This window comes from Natrix helvetica, assembly GCF_964273705.1.
Source record: "Natrix helvetica genome assembly, chromosome: 5".
NCBI lineage: Eukaryota > Metazoa > Chordata > Lepidosauria > Squamata > Natricidae > Natrix > Natrix helvetica.
In genome coordinates, this window is record NC_138551.1 from 79,405,812 (window position 1) to 79,412,118 (window position 6,307).

The following is a 6,307-nucleotide window of genomic DNA, read 5'->3' on the forward strand; positions in this document are numbered from 1 at the left end:
CACCCAATGATTCCACGCTGCCACATTCATGTGCCTGGGAAATCAGGAGGGGGATTTAGTAGAGGGGATGTAGTTAGATAAAATAGCATTCTTCTTTTTGGTCAGGGTATTCCTTCATCTGGAGAAGGAGTGGTTGGAGTGATGTCTTGAGTTGGGATGGATTGGGATTGGACAAGGTGATGGACTGATTCATGCATGGGATGGTTTGGACTTTTCACATTTAGGAGGGAAAACCTGGAACTCTCAAGTTTGGGTTTTCGCAGATGTGCCTGTATACCTACTCTAATAAATGGGAGCTTTGAGAAAATGCCTGTCTTGGAGTTTCATTGGAGTTGGGTTTTCAGGAACGCTGAAAAATTAAGTGAGCTTATTTTAAACCACAACTATATATACAAAATTTCCACGATTGAGTTAAACATTTGAAGTTTTCTACCATACTTTTTGGTTACTTATTTATACAGAAATCCATGTGTATCAAAGTTTCCTGTGTAGATTAGCTCATATATAATGGAAGTTCTCTTTATATCTATAGATATTTATTCCACATTGTCCTTGAAGAGATTTCAGATTATATCTGATCGTTTTTTCCTCAAATGATTTATTCTACTGTATGATAACCTGGGGGGGGGGAGCTGCAGCTGGTGCAGCCAGTGCGTGTTTGCGGTAGCGCTTCCTAAAATAGAATTTTATTCTATTAATTTTTAGTACTCCCATTGGATTCTTTTTATTTAACTAATATTTTTCATAGGAGAAACTGTGTAGACCATAACACAGACAAAAGTTTTTGTGCTGCCAGGGACTAAAGAGGCATGGGAAAAAGAAATAATTGCCATGGCACTGGCCTGGGATCTTTCCCTACGGTGAAAACTACAAAACAACCAAGAAATGAGGAGCACTATGTTGGCAAGAGATCTGTAAGTAAAACTAACCTCCCTTCCATTTCCCAAAATCTTTAGAGATTAGAACAAGACCGGCAAAGAGATTTAGCAAAGCAACAGCTACTAGACTTTCCCAATTTGGGAGGGGGGGGAGCAAACTGACAGCCAGGTGTTCTCACAGACAACTAGACCAATTACATCCTGTATGGAGTCTGAGATAAAGGCTAAAAAGGCTAAGAACAACAAGCTAATTCAGAGTACGGAGAGTTTACCATGGGAAAATACAACAGAGTTTATGGCAAAGCAATGCCTTCTCACAGGGCAAACGATGGTTTCAATTTTTGAACAACTAATAGCCATTCAACATGATTTAGGGACATTGAGAAAAGATATAGCTGTTTTTCTTCAAGCACAATATCGGCCTCCATGCACCCCCGATAAAGTTCTTTCAGCAGACTTGGTCAACTCTAATGCGCAAGATAGAGAAGTTAGAAAATTTAAAGAAATCCTTGTTGGTCACAATGGACACAGCAGAGCCGCTTATAGATCTGGTCTCCCCAATAACTGAGCCTCTCACTTCTCTCCCAGAGGACAAGGGATTGCATGAATATGAGATCATGGAAAACAGAAGCCAAGATCCAGAGAGGACATTAGAGGTCCCAGTAGAGATGGAGATGCTATCCTCCTTATGTGAATATACCACGATACCTTTAGCACCAAACCAAGAAACTGAGGGATGACCCACGTGAGTGCCACCATCTCAAAGTCGAATGAAGCATGACCTAATGACTCCTTGTCCTACACCTAGAGAAGAGGCATCGAAATGGCAAGTCCTAATAACTGGTGACAAAACCTCTTAATCTACTGTCATTTAAAACTTTATTCAATGTAAAAGGAGAGATGGCATGACTTTGTGATGAGACAGAAACTAAATAGCGAAATTCAACCTACTTTGCAAGAAAACTGCTGTTACCGTTCCAGTGGTGAGTTTCAAAATTTATTAGAACCTCTTCTGTAGGTGTGGCCTGTCTTGTGGGAGTGGCTCGGTGGTCATGTGACTGGGTGGGAGTGGCTCGGAGGTCATTTGGCATGGCCAACTTGGAAAATGTGGTGAAACTCACTTAACGACACTCTTGCTTAGCAACCAACATTTTAGGCTCAATTTTGGTCATAAGTTCTCTTTCTTTTTCTTTCTTTTTTCTTTCTTTCTTTCTTTCTTTCTTTCTTTTTTCTTTCTTTTTTTCTTTTTTCTTTCTTTCTTTCTTTTTCTGTCTCTTTTTCTTTCTTTCTCTCTCTCTCTCTGTCTGTCAGTCTGTCTGTCTATCTGTCTCTCTCTGTGTGGCTGTTTGTCTCTCCCTCCCTCCTTCCCTCTCTGTCTCTGTCACTCTCTCTGTGTGTCTGTCTGTCTCTCTCTCTCTCTCTCTCTCGTATCTCTTTGTAACAATGCAGCATTGTTTATATGCATCTGTACATCCTTTTTGTAAATAATATTTTTTTATTCAAAACATTACACATAAATTGTTTCTCCCTAGTTGAATACTGATAAATGTATTTCAAGTATATCCCAGTGGTTAGAGCGCAGTACTGCAGGCTACATAGTAAAATAATCTCAGAGAACATGATAAAAAAAACACACAAACAGAGCCCTCCTCAGAGCCTTCCCCAGAATCCAGGACTGGTCCATGTTCCTCCCCTACCTTCTCACTGTCCGAATCTGCTATCACTTTCGCTGACCGCTGGCCGGCCACAACACTACATGTGTGTATGTGTGTGCGCACATGTAATCATGCATCAAATACTGTACATGCCAATTTCTTTATGCCAGTTTTTTTTCTCTGTGCTTCACAAAGATTATTGCTGACCACTCTTAATGGATTTTTGCTGACAATCAGGACTGAAATGACCCTTCCAGAAAAGTACAGTATCAAGGTGAAGGCCAATCTTATCTCTGGGGTAATGATATTCTAAAGGGAGCCACTACAGAGAAGGCCCTCTTTCTGGGTCCCACTAGATGTACTTTCCTAATAGAAAGGACCCATAACAGACCTTATTTTCCCATTCTGGTGGGCCAGGTAGATGAAACTGGGGAGAGGCTGTCCTTCAAACAACCTGGATCCAAGCCATGTAATGTTTTAAAGGTGAAAAATAGCCCCTTAAATTGCACCCAAAACCAAATTGGTAGCCATTGTGGTTCTAGCAAAAGAAATAACAAATGTGAAAATTTTGATTTATGTAAAACTGTGAGACTACTGGATTTTGGACAAAAGGCAACTTCAGATGATACAGAAAAGGGACAAAAAGGAAAAGAAAAGAGACAACAAGATAATAATAAAGAAGTACTTTCCAATTTTCAGCATGTTGAGCTTTAGCTAATATACGAACTTTTCACTCTTTTAAAGTTACAAATAAAAAGTAATTTTCTCCACCTAGCCTAACTTTTAATTATAGGCAATCTGAAGCCATCATCTTTTCCATTCCCAAATTTGGATTCCTTATTTCCACTCTTCACAATCATTACAAATTTTCAATCATTTAACAATCATTAAATCAGTCCTCTGGCATGGCAGGATTGCTGTTTCATCACTTTGGGGCATTTAAAAGGAGTCTTCAAAGATTTCACCAAGGTTTCAATCCCACAAATAGGCATCATGAACGATTTGTTGTCAGAGCTGTTTCGTGTCCATTCATCCCCGCCCAAACAAAAAGCAGCGATGGACATAATAATGCATAATGAGCAGCCTCAGACTCAACTGTGCATTAGGTTGTGTCTTCCTGGATCCTGTTTTTCTTTTTTCCCGAGACAACTTTATGCTAATCCCAAAAACAGACTTTAGATGATCTAATTTATTCTAAGCATTGATGCTAGTTGGACTTTTCCCTACATACTTTATACAGATGTCCCAAAAGGTGCTTTCTCAAGAGCCAACTGGGCTGTCTGGTTTCTCTCTGAAGAGCTGAAGAAGCTTCTTGGATAAGAAAACTCTGTGATCTCAGAAGTCGTCTATTATGAACATTAATTTAAAGCTGAGTCGGGCAAAACAGAACATTTCAGAAATTAAACTTGGTGCACATTTACCTGAGGACATGCAGAATATCTAAGCAAATTTGTCCCTACATCATCGTTTATAATAGCATAGATTCACTGCCTTGTACTGAGGTACATTTGGTTAAACCTTATGCAGCATTTGTTCAGTACTCAAGCTCTCCGGAGTGATAAATTAAGAGGTAAGCACAATCATATTTAAGTTATTTTTGTTATAAGGACAGGACTGATTAATAATGCTGGCTGGGAATCATGGAATATAAGTCATTCATAGGTCCGGCCTCAGAATGATAACTAATACTTCCAAATATTCCAACCAATACTTCCAAAAGCTAGGACAGCCAAAATATGCCTCTCCTCTTTTCCAATGTAATGGGAAATTTATTTGGGTGTTTCTTGTTCTTTTCCACTTTCTCATGCATTCAAGAATTTGAAGGTATCAAAACCAAGGTTTTCTCTTTGGCTTTTATTCCCATTCATTTTAATGATCTTTTGTAAAATACCTCTAAATTATATTTGGACTGTAAATATATTTTTTTCTTCTTGAAAATATATTTTTTATTATTTTTATTCTAGTGAGTATTCTAGAATAGTTTTGAAAAGCATAAAGTGTAGGATGTGCCAATGCAGCCAAATTGTTTTTGCTATTAGCTCAATAGAGCCAGGTGAATGTATTCTAATGCCTATTTAAAAAGATTCCTGAAGACTTTCAGACATTAACACTGTAATTTTAAAACACTTTCCACACAGGTGGGATGTGGCTGTTTCTGGCAATGGCATGCTTAATCCAGCAGACTACAAATTCAGAAGAATCTTTCCGAAGAAGGCATTTGAATCCTCAAGGATTCATGACAATTGTAAGTTGTTGACATGAAACAAGTAGATTGACTCATCTCCCCCTGCCCCTTCTTTCCTCCTCCTCCACCAAGACAACAACAAAGATTGTCCCACTACAGCACACTACCAGCCCAGGTCCTTTTAAACAAAGAATGGTTTTGTTTTATTGGCTACCTTAAAAAAATGAACTCAACTTTCATTGACCTCCAAGGCAATATCAAGTCTAAATGTAAATACTAAACTTGTGCATAGCTTAACCTGATGGGGATACAGACTCCGCCCGCCCCCCAACTGAACCAGAGGAGCAGGTTCAGTTTGGGCAAGGAGTAGCAACAGTGTCTTTGGGCTATCCCTTTGAAGGGCTGTAAAGCACTTTGAACTCGATTCAGGAGCCTATTGGCAACCAATGCAGGAATTTTGGCTTAAGAATAACTCTACTTTGGTGGGGCTGCTCTGCAAATACTCTTGCTAACACATTGTATACCACCTGCAATTTCTAGGTACCCCCAAAGGCTACTTTAGGTAGGGGGCATCATAGCAGTTTAACTCAGCAGTTATGAAGACATAACTTTCCAAACTCAAGAGTTTTCTTGTCAAGGCAGGGCATATGAGCCAAGGTCAGTCAAAGGTGTCTAGCTTTTTGTTAGGTATAATTCATTATTGTATTCACCCTCAGGATTATTTTTTCCAGAACTGCTAGGTCACTATATCTGAAGATGATGCCACAAAGGTATATAAAATAGAAATATATTCAAACTACTGAACAGATTATATACCCCATAGGTATACAACTTAGATGTTGAGCAAGAATTTACTATTTCTTTTGCAGCCTGAAATCATCCAATATTGGGGATATCCCAGTGAACAGTATGAAGTTCTGACTGATGATGGTTATTACCTTCAGTTAAACAGAATCCCTTATGGGAAACACTGTCCACATAAGGAAGGTAGGTCTGTAATATGATATTTCCAGATATGAATTGCTTACATACTTCATATATAGTCATTCAAGTGGTCATGTAAATCTCATTATGCGTTCTTGGGAAGGGGAGTACAAAACTGTTTGTACTTCCTGTACAGTTGCTGTTTTCAGCTTTGACTGGAAGCTTCTGCTGTGTGTTTTTTTAAAGCCATAGATACTTGGCATGAGTATTCTATTATCTTTCTACAAATAATTGTGCAGCGTGATTTATTATGATGGGTGGTTTAGTCTGAGAGTCCTTTGAACTTGTGAAACCAAATAAATGAGGAGTTTCTCAGTAGCATCAACTCCGTCTCTGTGGGCTGGGTCCATGCCCTTTTGTGGCTCCTGAAGCTAACTGGTGGAGCATGAGTGGCTGGATTCAGGAGAGATTTAAGGTTTCTCTGAGGGAGAGAGTTTTTCCACTTGACTTGAAAAAGGTTTGATGGTCTCTCTTTTAAATGAACCATTCCTTAACCCATCTCTACTTGAGAGAACTTTCACTTAATCTCCAACTGTAGCCTACTCTCCAATTTTAGGATTGGTAATTAAGAAAGTGATAAGGAGTCCAAAAATGAAGAAGGGGAC